At 41.9% G+C, this 13,994-nt stretch overlaps 1 long non-coding RNA gene across 1 annotated transcript; it reads right to left on the bottom strand.

The window, feature by feature from the left end:
* Positions 1-385: 385 nt before the first annotated feature.
* LOC124687226 lies at positions 386-3,115 on the bottom strand. The gene is made up of 2 exons (XR_006998144.1): positions 2,883-3,115; positions 386-787 (listed from the first exon to the last, which is right to left on the bottom strand). It is a non-coding gene; the product is annotated as an uncharacterized LOC124687226 (long non-coding RNA).
* Between the last annotated feature and the right edge of the window lie 10,879 nt (positions 3,116-13,994).

The following is a 13,994-nucleotide window of genomic DNA, read 5'->3' as shown; positions in this document are numbered from 1 at the left end:
ACTCCCTGGGTGCAGAATATTATTCTGCTCCCCACCGGACCTTCCCATCAGCCGCACGCGAACCACTCCACCTGACCGCACGTTGAGACGAAGTAAAATACAGAGCATGCGACGTAAGAAAACGTTAAATGGGAGCCTGAGGCCGTGCAACCGCTGTGACGTCTGACGTGTACTAGCTTGGAATCTTACGTTCACCTGCATCTGACATAATAAAAAAAACTCTCATTCAAGTAGCCCACGCGCCTCACGCATATATGCAATCAGCCTGACGTAGGTTTTTTACTTCAGCCTATAAAAATTATGATCTGACATAAAATAGAGAAAACAGTGCAACGAGCAATATAAGAAATTGGCGTGGCAACACAAATCAGCTGAAATGTGAAAGTAAAAATAATACAGAATCTATCTGTATTTAATACTACGTAGTAGGCAGGTAACAAAAAGTCTCCAGATATGTAAGTATCCAGGTACCAAACATATGGTGGCATAATGTGCTGTAAAATCAAGAAATTAATGGAACAAAGACACGGCAATTAATTACACTTGTGCTATTTTTATTACACCACTTTGATAATTTTATTCTGTCCTATTTAGCCAACACGGTGTGAAGATCATCTCGTCAACATCCTTGCGCTAAAGTAAAAAGAACTTCTCCTTTCTTTCTATAATAAGTGCACTGTTTTGACAAGCACTTCAATCACTTGATCATAATCAGTCTTGAACTCCGAATGCTTCAGCACTAACATGATCTTGACAAACAACATACACTTCCACTAATCGAGTTTCACTGCATAGTAGTCAAACAGAAAAAGACAGATGAGTTCTATTCCGAAAATAAATATCATGTGACGGAAGCAATAGTCATATGTAGAGTTATACATCTTAGCTGTAAAAGAGCTGGTACTGTCTTATGGGACATGAACTGGAGATCTATGTGGAACGTAGGATTGGGGTGTACTGTAGCTTGGTATCATCCATATGGACAAACCATCAGCTATTGTTTGCATTTGATCATAGTTTGGGTAGCATCTAGATCAATAAAAGGATAAGTACATTGCACAATAGATTGTCATCTTTTCCCTGTCAAAAAAATTACCACACTTCCCAGACCTTCCAAAACTTGCCAAGAAATGTTGCTCAGTTCATGAGGACAATACAGATCGTAGTACTACCTGAAAATTAACTGGAAGGGGAAAAAAACCAAAAAGTTCATTCCATGGTGGATGAGAAGTTATCCCGTGCCAAAATCCAGAAGGTGAGCCAAGCATTTTTTTTCATTAAATAAAAAGCTGCATGAACTATTCGATCCATACTTGACGTCAGCTCACGCCACACCAGGCCAACAAAAAATAGAAATTGCAATATATGAGCTTCCTCCCACACATTAACACAGCAAGTTACTCCATTCCTTATTGCCAAAAATATCTATGAGCAATCATGCACATGTCCAACAGTCTTTTCTTTCGCCAGTGAAGACGCTCGCCGCCAGCCGCAATCGCTAGTGCAGCCGATAGTCCAAATTCCATAACCACCAGCCATGCACTATGCCCTCGATTAGAATGTGGGCTAGCTCGTAATAACAATAGCAATGGGATAATAACCCGTTGTTGTAAAATGGAAAAATAAATTACGCCATGTAAGCATATTGTCATGGTCTAATGTGCCCATTGATCATAAGAAATACCCGCGGCGACCCGCGGCCCAGTGTAAGAATTACCCACAAGCCTTGGCATGCCCATAAAAATATGTATCATAGGAACTAATGACATTGTGGGATGTCTACCTAATATCCCACAATCAAAGAATAACCGGTATGGCTTCATCGTTCATGTGCCATGTGCCCGGAAAAGCACAACGAGTAAGAAAAGCTAATAGGTTCCCATTCTCCAAACATGGCCTTACGAATTTTTCAGTGGCCTTAGGAATAAAGATAATCGTTTAATAAACAGATTCCAATCCAAATATCAAACGATGCAACATGGTCAGCCAATCATCTGAATTTGAGCACCAAAATACAGAAACCAACACTATGTCATAAAAAAAGTCCTCTCATATGCCCCAAAGTGGCAGATGTAATATCCTTTGTTCCAAGAATCATAAATGTATGGATTGCAAGAACTTCGAAAGAACGAAAAACTAATTCAAGGTAAAATGCATCTATCAATATAATGCTCAACAAGCAGCTAACGTCACTCTGAATGCTGTCTCATTAGCTTTGTATAGAAAGAAGGATAAACCCCACCGTACCTTTACGGAGCCCACAGGCATGCTCCTCCAGAAGCAGTCAGAGGAAGCACACAGATTGATATTAGTATTGTGAAGATTTTCTCAAAATCAACTCAGCTTTACTATAGTCTTACCAGCTAAGTCGCTTGATATTAAATCACAAACAATAATTACGGTGGAGCTCTGAATCTCTGATGTCGCATGATAACAAAATATCCAGAAAAATGTGACTGAAAACATAACCATCAGCAATTGAGGAGCCCTAATTAATTAGCTACTCGCAGGTACCAATTGCAAAATATACTCCACAAAAGAATTATGGTTTTAACCAAGACATGGCCAACTCAAATGAAGTACGAACATTAGTTTGACCAGATTCATAATGCAATACGCCATGAATTTCAGTATTTGTTTTGGTTAAACCTGTTTGAAACTTTGATGCTGTGAGACATGTTAACTGTTAACCAGAGTCATGTAAAAACAAGCTTCCCAGGTCGTTGTAAGACAAATTCTAAATCAGCTAATTTATCCTAAAAGTGAGTACCATAGTCTGCAGACTAATAGTAATATCTATTCCCCTATACAAATCTACTAGACGGAGTACTGTTTCAAACAAAAAAATCTGATGAAATAAGTAAATAACAGCCGCGACAAACCTTCGTCTAAGCCCACCAAATAGCTGATACGGGGATGAAAGGATGCGGGGCTCGTCGGACGCCGGCGACGAAGAAGATGCTGAGGGCCGCAGATGCCCGCATGGCCGACGACGCACCAAGGCAGTCCGGTGACGGCTTGTCTAGCGTGGCGGAGCTAAGGACACCGGCGGTGCGTTTCGGTGCGGGATGGAGCCGAGGTGGCCCGGCGCCGTGAAGCAGGTGGGGGAGCGTGTCACGGTGGGCCGCCGGCGCAACGGTATAGGTGACGTAGGGGGTCGCGGTGGCTCGCCGCCGCCGCTCGGTAGGTGGGGCAGGTGGTCGGGGTGGCCCGCAGTCGCCGGATCCGTGCAGTAGGCGGGGAGGGCGGCCCGTTGGCCCGCCGGCGCGGTGCCCAACGGCGGTGGGAAGCGCGGCATGGGGAATTGGATCAGGAGGCAGCGGGAGGTAGGAGGCATCAACGCCCAGGCGCAGCCGCTCGCCGCCGGCAGCAATGACCAAGCGCATCGCAATAATCATTACATGAATCATTCTGGTATATGCTCTTAACACTTTAGAGCACAAGACATCTGATTTTGTACATATTATTCGTGATCTAAAATCACTCATGTGTTTTTACTTGTTGAGTGTCAAATACACTCAAGTCTTGTTAAACCTTCACATCGAAAAGAACACCTTCTTAATATTTTTATATTGAACTACTTCAATATTTATTCTATGTACTTTAACTTAAACTTATTATGTGTTTCAATCTATCTTCATAGATCTTGACACTAAATATGTTTTTAGTCCATATCCTTTCATTGAAGTTGATTTTCAATGAAACCTTCTAATCATAACAAGTACATGATTTAAATTATTTATAATCAACGATATGTCATCTACGTTAAGTATTTTAAATATGTCTCAGCGCTCCCACTTAATTTCTTGCAAATGCAAGCTTCTTCATCGTTTTGGATGAAATCATAACTCTTTGATCATTTCATCCGGTGAAGATTCCAACTTCGTGATACTCACTTCATCCAGTGAAGTTTGTATACCTTTTAGTATTTTACGGACTAGCAAAACTCTCAGTTGTATCTTATATACACCTTTAATACACACTTATGTTAAGTAATGTATTTTGCCATCCTACTAGCATATCTCATAAAAGAAATATGTAGCGATTACTAGAACAATCCGCATAGACTATAAGCATCGCTGCTGAAGATCTAATCTTATCGCAGTCAACTCTTTGAACTTTGTCATAAACAATCTTTTGACAAGTCGGGCTTCTTCAAGGATATTATATCCAAGTCTATTAATTTTATAGATCCATTTACTTTCAAAAAGTATTCACCTATCTTGGATTTCATGGCGCATAGCCATTTTAACGGAGTCAGGGCCCATCATAACTTCTTTGTATGTAGTTGGTTTATCATTGTTCAAAATCAATCCTTTGTCCACAAATCATTTATTTGATCACAAAGTAAACCACATCTACAAGGTTCAATATATACTTTGATCTCCATGACTATAACACTTTGTAGACATGGGAGCCATGATCGTCGTGGCCGCTTCCGGAACCATTTCCGAAGCTGCTATACTCTGATCATCATGCTCAGGTTCATGAACCTTATCAAGTTCCATTGTCCTCCCACTCAAATACTTCGCTAGAAACAATTTCTTGGAAATGAGCAAGTAACATCGACAAACACTTTTGTCTTTGACTTCATAGCGGAAAGAATTCCCAAATTGTTCTCTGGGATAACCAGCAAAGACATTCATCCAATTTTGGTTGTAAACTCATTTACTTATGCTATGCATACCAAAATTTAAGAAAGGACTATTAGGGTTTATACCCATTCCATAACTCATATGGTGTCATTTCAACGGATTTATGATGACGCTCTATTTAGTGTAAAAGCGGTAGTCTCTAAAGAATAATCCACAAAAATATAATGGCGTCGTTTTATTTTATCTCATCATTAATACAACATGGTTTGGATACGTCTCTCGGATACTCCATCATCACTATGATACTCCAAGAAACGTGAGTTGTAGAACAATTTCATAACTCTCTTAGTTGTTCGCTAAAACTCGTAGTTCAAATATTTTCACCATGATCCAATCATAGATATTTGACTTTTCTATTACGATGATTTCCACTTCATGCTGAAATTTATTTGAATCCATTCAAATGTTTCAAACTTCTTTCTTATCGAATATATCCACATATATATACTCAATTCATTGTTGGAAGTTTTCATGAAGTAGAAGAATCTCCCGCACACAACTATGCCCAGTGAACCACATACATCATCTTGTATGTTTCCACTAAGTTAGTTGCCCGTTCAACTCTTGGCCTATGAACGGTATTTCAGTCATTCTCTTTAGAAGAGATTTGCAAGCGCCAAACGATTCAAAAATCAAATGACTCCAAAAATCCATTTGCATGGAGTTCCTTCATGCGTTCCTTTCTAACTTGACCTAAATGGCGGTTCCACAAATAAGTGGAATTCAAATCATTTGCCTTATGGAATTTTAGCGTCAGTGTTACACATGTGTATTTCACCATTAAGATTTATAATAACTTATCCATCGTACATGGAGTACAGTCATAACTTTGAACAACTCATTGTTTTTATTTGACCAGAGCTAAATAACAATTATTAAGTTCTTTATTATATATCTAAAGGGCTAGGTAGAATGCCAACGACGAACATAATAACACTTTATTTTGTCCAGACGTGCATTATTACCACATTCCTTATCAATCACTTAGGCCATTGTATTCTTGTATTGCGTTGTATTGTATGACATCTCATACCAATCAATATGGTACTTATACCCAAGAATTTTATTGTGTGACCAAACAAGGAATACATTCATAACATGTATATGATCTATATACACTTGAGCTAGACTTTCTAGTCTTTTCTTTCTTTCTGCCAAAATCTTTTGTAGTTTCTCTTTTAGCTTTCCTCATTTTCAGAAAACACTTCACCTTCAATAACTTCTAGGTCCATTGGTCAAATACCAATAACCTTGAGGTTCTTACTTTGAAGTTGATCATCATATGACAAGTGTTCCAGATTTCACTATTAGTAACTTTGTAATGTGATGAACAATTTCTCTCATAATTTTATCCATCAAATCATGACGACTTTCCGAGACCATGTCTGTACATGCTAGGCTCGTAAAGTTTAACCTCAGTATTCGCATGTGCAAATCTGGCTTGCACCCGTTGTATGCACACGTAGAATCTATAACACCCAATCATCATGTGATGCTTCGAAACGACGAGTCTTAGCAACGGTGCATACTAAGGACGACCACTTCATGGATATGCGAATATCGTTAGTGCCCAACTAGTTGGAGGATTGGGACGCCTAGCGTCTACAACCTTCGTACATTTCCATAAAACTTATGAGTTTATGTAGTCTCACTAAATTATATTCTATCATCTTGCACTAAGGTATTAGATATCACATATATCTCATACCTCGCTTATTTCTGAAAACAAAATTTTCAGCTCCTTACTTTTCAAACGGATTTGAACTTCAAGTTTTACGGAGACAAGATGATTTTAGGTACTAATTGAAACCATTGTTCTTTGAATCAGAAATGTGAGGTTTACTAAAAGTTTGCAATAGGACTTAATCATTTCTTGATTCTTTAACAATACGGTACCAGTCCATAAAGGTTCTTGTTAGACTTAACAGTATTTCTATCTCAATTAAAAGACTAGCGCATGGTAGATAACGGATGCCAATTCTGCAAATTTACTTCAAAATACTATTCAGACTATGTTTATGATAATTAGTTCATGTTTTAATCTAATTACTAATAAACTCCCACTTAATACAACATCCCTCATAGTTGTTTAGTGGCACACGATCCATATCCACTACACCAAAATCGATCCTCACGTGAGATGATGTAACTTCAATGGTGAACATCAACATGCTGATCATATCATCCATATTACTCGTGTTCAACCTTTTGGTTTCCTGTGTTCCGAGACCATGTCTGTACATGTTAGGCTCTTCAAGCAAACCCAAGTATTTCCGCGTGTGCAATATGGCTTACACCCGTTGTATGTGAACGTAGAATCTATCACATCCGATCATCACGAGATACTTCAAAACGATGAACTGTAGCAACGGTGCATACGAGGGGAGAACACTTTATTATCTTGATATTAATGTGAGGGATCATCTTATAATGCTACCGTCGCGATCTAAGCAAGATAAGATGCATAAAGGATTAACATCACATGCAATTCATAACGTGATATGATATGGCCCTTTTATCTCGCGCATTTGATCTTCATCTCCAAAGCACGGGCATGATCTCCATCATCGTCGGCGGTGCGTCAAGGTCCATGGCGCCGTCTTCATGGTTGTGCACCACATGTAGCAACTATTACAACTACTTTGAAATAATACTACTACATGAAATATAAAGACAACCATAAGACTCCTGCTGGTTGCCACAATACAATAATGATCATCTCATACATATTCATCATCACATCATGGCCATATCACATCACCAAACCCTGCAAAAACAACTTAGACGCCTCTAATTTGGTTTGCATATTTTACGTGGTTTAGGGTTTTCGAGTGAGATCCAATCTACCTTCGAACATGAACCACAACGGTGATACTAGTGTTGTCAATAGAAATAGTAGATTGAATCTTCACTATGGTGGGAGAGACAGACACCCGCAAAGTCACTTATGCAATACAAGTTGCATGTCGAGCGTGGAGCAAGTCTCATGAACGCGGTCATGTAAAGTTAGCCCGGGCCGCTTCATCCCACCATCCCGCAAGATGCAAAATACACTAACAAAAAATAACAAAAGCATCAACGCCCATAAAAACCATTGTGTTCTACTCGTGCAACCAATCTATGTATAGACACGGCTCTGATACCACTGATGGGATTCGTAGCATAGAAAACAAAAAATTTCCTACCGCAAGAACGAATAACAAGCCAAGATCCAATCTAGTAGATGGTAGCAACGAGAAGATCATGAGACTAACCTTCGAAGATTCCAAAGCCTACGAGATTACATCTCGTTGTTGATGTAGTCGATCACTTGCCGCTTTCAAAAGCGCGTAGAAGATCTTGACGGTGCCACAGTCGGGCAGCACCTCCGTACTCGGTCACACGTTCGGTGTTGATGACGATGTCCTTCTCCCCGTTCCAGCGGGAAGCGGATGTAGTAGATCCTCCTCGCAATCCCGACAGCATGACGGCGTGGTGTCGGTGGTGGTGGAAATCTCCGGCAGGGCTTCGCCTAAGCGCTACGGGAGAATTAGGAGGAGGGAGGTCGGCTAGGGTTTGGGGAGAGGGGCGCCGGCCTTGGTGCCCTTGGGTGGTGCGGCTGGTGTGTTGACCGGCCCCCTCCCTCTCTCCCTCATTATATAGGTGGAACCCCAAGGGTTAGCCCAAAGATTCGAATAAGAGTCCAACTCAAAAACTTACCAAAGGATGAAACCTAGGGGGAGTGGGACTCCCCCCTTTCCTTTCTTCCTTGGCCGGCCAAGGTGGTGGAGTCCACCATGGACTCCACCTTCCCTCTTGGTTGGCTGGTTAGGGTTGGTGGAGTCCATCCGGGACTCCACCTTCCATGGTGATTTCTTTTGGGAGGTTCTAGAATATTCTAGCGCCTTCCATAAATGCACCAGATCATTTCCAAACTTGGAAAGTGACTTCCTATATATGAATCTTATTCTCCGGACCATTCCGGACCTCCTCGTGATGTCCTGGATCCCATCCGAGACTCCGAACAACATTCGAACTCCATTTCATATTCCATATCTACTTAAAAGGACATCAAACCTTAAGTGTGTCACCCTACGGTTCGTGAACTATGCAGACATGGTCGAGACTCCTCTCCGACCAATAACCAATAGCGGGATCTGGAGATCCATAATGGCCCCACACATTCAACGATAACTTAGTGATCGATTGAACCATTTACATACGATATCGATTCCATTTGTCATGCAATACTTTACTTGTCCGAGGTTCGATCATCGGTATCTCCATACCTTGTTCAACCTCATTACCGACAAGTACTCTTTACTCGTACTATGGTATGTCATCTCTTGTGACCTAGTCACATGCTTGCAAGCTAATCAGACGACATTCCACTGAGAGGGCCCAGAGTATCTATCCGTTATCGGGATGGACAAATCCCACTCTTGATCCATATGCCTCAACTCACACTTTCCGAATACTTAATCCCATCTTTATAACCACCCATTTACGCAATGGCATTTGATGTAATCAAAGCATCCTTCCGGTGTAAGTGATTTACATGATCTCATGGTCGAAGGACTAGGTAACTATGTATCGAAAGCTTATAGAAATTTGAACTTAATGACTTGATCTTATGCTACACTTATTATGGGTGTGTCCATCACATCATTCACCTAATGATATGATCTTGTTATTAATAACATCCGATGTTCATGATCAGGAAACCATGATCATCTATTAATCAACAAGCTAGTTAAAAGAGAGGCTTACTAGGGACTACGGTTGTTTACACAACACACATGTATCAATGTTTCCGGTTAATACAATTATAGCATGGAGTGTAAACATTTATCATGAACACTAAGATATAACAATAACTATTTTATTATTGCCTCTCGGGCATATCTCCAACAGTGTTTCAGTGTGCTGTCTCTACAAGATGGACCCTCCATATAAGAATCCCCCATCTTTTCAACGAATTCATGGCCAAACCTCTTCTAGACAGTGCCCGCTATGTGATGAGAGAGAGTAAGGTAGATACATTCGAGGAGTTCATCGGTAGCGACGCCTTGCTCCCTAAGGTGGGTAAGGAATTTGAGACTTGGTCTTGTGGATATCCACTCAAGAAGATGCATGCTCGTAGCCCACGAGAAATAAGGTTCTTATCAAGTTGAATGAGAAGTGGAAGACACTAACATGGAAAGATGAAGAAGAAAAGGAAAGGCTTTTGAAATATCCAGAAAGGTGGGCGGACGAGAGCGAGGACGACGATGATATCTTTGAACCTAGCAGCAAGGCGAAGAGAGCTGCATCGTCGAAAGGCAAGAGTGCCAACTCCTCGAAGGGCAAGAGTGCTGCACCGTCGGTCATCGACTCGGACGACGACTTCGAGCCTAGCACCAAGGCCAAGAAAAGCAGCATCGTCCAAGGGCAAGAGTGCCAACTCCTTGAGGGCAAGAGTGTTGCACCGCCGGTCGTCGACTCGGATGATGACTTCGAGCCTAGCACCAAGGCCAAGAAAGCTACATCATCGAAGGGCAAGGGAAAGAGTGTGTAGCGTTGTTAGTGTTTTAGTTACCATTTGTCATGGATCTTGCATTATGTTGTAACGTTGGTGTACCGTTTAATTTGTCAGGAGAGATGTATGTTCCAGGTAAGTTGTATCTTAATTATCGCTTGAAGTTGAATTTGAAATGTTTGTTGAACACAAATAGTACTAATATGTCTCTCGTACATAGTAATAAGTCGTAGGAATAGTAGTCACACATGGTCCATAAAAATAGTTGTCATACACTAGATGAAGATAGTAGTAGTAGTAATATGTCTCATCCGTACAGATGACTCACTGAGTGTCATCTCTCTGACCACGGACCCTCCCTCGACGTCTCGGTGGCGGTCCAGCCTGAAAAGGTGATGGCGAGTACATACAGACAGGTGGCTGCCGGTGTCGGGGAGGAAGCATGTAGCCCTGGTCCTGCTGACTATCATGCGTGGGCTATTTGGGATCTAGAGGTGGAGCCTGATGTTGAGTGGACATCCAGTCTTGGGAATTGACCTCCTTCGCCACGTTAATCATTAAGGCGATGGGGTGAGTTCCTCTGCACTCGCATGCTTCTAACCAGTGCACCCACTGAGAGGTCCGCTCAATCGGCTTCAACCGCCAGAATATTTGGGTACTGGAGCTGCTCCACAAAGCATGCACACCCATGTATGCTTCGGGATTAAGCCCGAAATTCACGGTCAACCACTCCTTCAACTGACAAACCCGCAATGTTTTTGGGTTGGACAAATGCAACTCCTCGTACTGAAACTCACTCACACCAGCTCCCATCGGAGTTGTTCAGATTGTGCCATTACCGAAGTAAACAACAAATTTTACTCTATGAGACATATCTGCTCACCTATACAAAATACATACTCGTAAAAAAAACGAGCACCTACCCTCGTAAATAAAAAAAATACCAATGACGACGAACTACATAAATATTTTCTACCGGTACCTATATCAGTAACTAATCCGGCAAGCTAACGAACGCAGCATGCATGATTATACCATCTAATATCAGGGATTAGGATTTACCCTTGAAGCGGGTAAAATAGCTCCGTTAGCAGCCCAGCTCCTCCACCATGCAACATCACCACCACCACCTCAAACACCACCACCACCAGCACTTCCACCAAAATGCTCCCAAAACTAACCCATCTATAGATCAGGTGATTCTACAACACTTGGTGGCGAAATAACAGCAAAATGTTGGACAAATCACTACTAAATGAGAGAAAATAGAGGTGGAGCTGAGAGCAAAAACGAGAGAGGGAGAGAGCAGCTGAGCTGAGAGGAACGGGGGCGGAAGAAGAGAGAGTAGCGTCGCCAGCGGTTGATATGTTGCGAACGTATCTATAATTGTTGATGTTTCATGCTTGTTTTACACCAATTGCTATATGTTTTGTTTACACTTCGTTGCACTTTTATACATTCTCCGGCACTAACCTATTGACAAGATGCCACAATGCTAGTTCCTGTTTTCGGCTGTTTTGTATTTTAGAAAAGTTGTGCAGGAAATATTCTTGGAATTAAACGAAACAAAAGCCGAAGATCTTATTTTTCCGTAACGAAGACGAAGTCCAGAGGGGGGACGAAGAGGCGCCACAGGGCGGCCAGACCAGGCCTAGGCGCGACCCAGGCTATAGTCGCGCCTAGGGGTGGACTGGGGCCTCCTGGCCTCCACCGACCTCGCCCTTCCTCCTATAAGAAGCCTCCCGACGAGTAAACCCTAAATCATTAAGCCTCCGTCCACGAAAAGTTCCATAGCTCTACCGCCGTCGCAGACAAGATTCGGGGGACAGAAGTCTCTGCTCCGGCACCCTGCCGGGACGGGGAATTTCCCCCAGAGCCATCTCCATCGACTCCACCGCTATCTCCATCGCCGTTGCTGACTCCCATGATGAGGAGTGAGTAGTTCTCCCCCGAGGCCGAGGGATTTACCGGTAGCTATGTGGTCTATCTATCTCTCCATGTATGATCTTTATGTGATCATGAGCTTTGTAATCTAGTTGAATAAGTAGATGTTATTCTTCAACTATTGTGCTACTCAAGTGATTTTATTATGTGATCTCCGGGGACAACTTGTCCAACGGTGTGAAGGTGACAGTGTGCATATCGTGTTTGTTTCTTAAGCTTAATTTACAGAAATACTTATGAATTGTGGTGTATAGTTAGTACCATATTTGTATGCTCAAAGTGACAGTGTGGGGCGTCCATAGATTGGGAATGCGAACTTAAAGGAGTGCTTATGCATCCCTACGCAGTGAATTTATGTTTATTATCAAACCGGAGAGTGGTTCAGAGTAGTATAATGAAGTGATAACATCTATGTATTCAATTATGGTATCATTGTTGAGAGTGTCCACTAGTGAAAGTATGATCCCTAGGTCTTGTTTTCAAGCATTGAAACACCGTTTACAACCAGTTCTGCTACATGTTTGCATGCTGTCATTTTTATTTCAGATTGCAATTACTACTTACAATCTTTCATTACTTGTATTTCACTATCTCTTCGTCGAACTAGTGAACCTATACACATGACAAGTGTATTGGGTGTGTTGGGGACACAAGAGACTTCTTGTATCGTAATTGCAGGGTTGTTTGAGAGGGATATATTTGACCTTTACCTCCCTGAGTTTGATAAATCTTGGGTGATCCACTTAAGGGAAACTTGCTGCTGTTCTACAAACATCTGCACTTGGAGGCCCAACACTGTCTATAAGAATAGAAGCGTAAGTAGACATCAGCGGTCGAGTGCCGATTTTAAAAGGGCCTGCAAATCTCGGGGTCAGGTAACCCGACTCTGCCAAGACTCGGGGTCAGGGAACCCGACATGCCTGCTGCTGGCCAGGCCGACCAGCCAACAGCGTCCACTCGGGATTCCCCAGCCCGACAAAAGCATCTCGGGGCGTGCGTGTCCGACAACAGGCGACAGGGCCAGATTCCCCTAGTACTCGGGGTCGTCTACCCCGATTTTTAAATTTCCGGTTCCCTGAACCCGACAGTGTATTATTCCTGGAAAAACTCAAAACTGATTATTGTTTCTGGAATAAGCAAAAAAAAGTGTATTATTAAAAAAACGCCAAAAAAACATACCTCTTATACAAATATCTACATACAATCATCCCCATGAAGTTGCATGTACACCTTAGCCATATGATCACATCTAAGAGATTGATTCCTTGGAACTAATGGTTCGGCGGGGTTTTGAGATTTAAGAGACTGAGTTCTCGGGCCGGCGGGTTCTGAGATTGACGAATTCACCACACACGTCTCGCTACAGATGAGAATGTCGTCTCCCACTGAAAAAATATTTCATCTTTATTAGAGATTAAAGTATCAAAGCTAGAAATTAAACTTTGGTGGGTTGAGGATAAAATTGCTTTCCTAACTATCAAACCACAGGTTGGTTCTCCTAGTTGTTGCCATCTAATTTCATACAAACACACTCTTTCTAACATATAATATAATTGCATATAAATTTCGTTAATCCAACTTTATAAACTTAACCAACTAATAATAATATATATAAATATTTAGAATATCAAAATTATATATTAGGATTGGCATAAAAAAGGGATTTCTATTTTCGTGCCCTCAGTTCCTTAGTTGTGCTCAGTTTTCCCCAGCTCCTTAGTTTTTCCTCAGTTTTCCCCAAGTGCTTGTTTGAAACCCGCAGAAGCAGATCAAACGACAGGATTCCCGTTAAGTTGACCGTTTCGTGCTGATGTGTGGGGCCGCGTCGTGTGGGCCCGCGTCGCGTGGGGCTGGTACAAAGGGACTGCGTGGGACAGGACGAGATAGCGTTTGGTTGC

This window comes from Lolium rigidum, chromosome 2 (genome assembly GCF_022539505.1).
Source record: "Lolium rigidum isolate FL_2022 chromosome 2, APGP_CSIRO_Lrig_0.1, whole genome shotgun sequence".
Taxonomy (NCBI): Eukaryota; Viridiplantae; Streptophyta; class Magnoliopsida; order Poales; family Poaceae; genus Lolium; species Lolium rigidum.
Note: the sequence above shows the minus strand (reverse complement) of the source record. Positions and strands in the feature narration are given on the sequence as shown.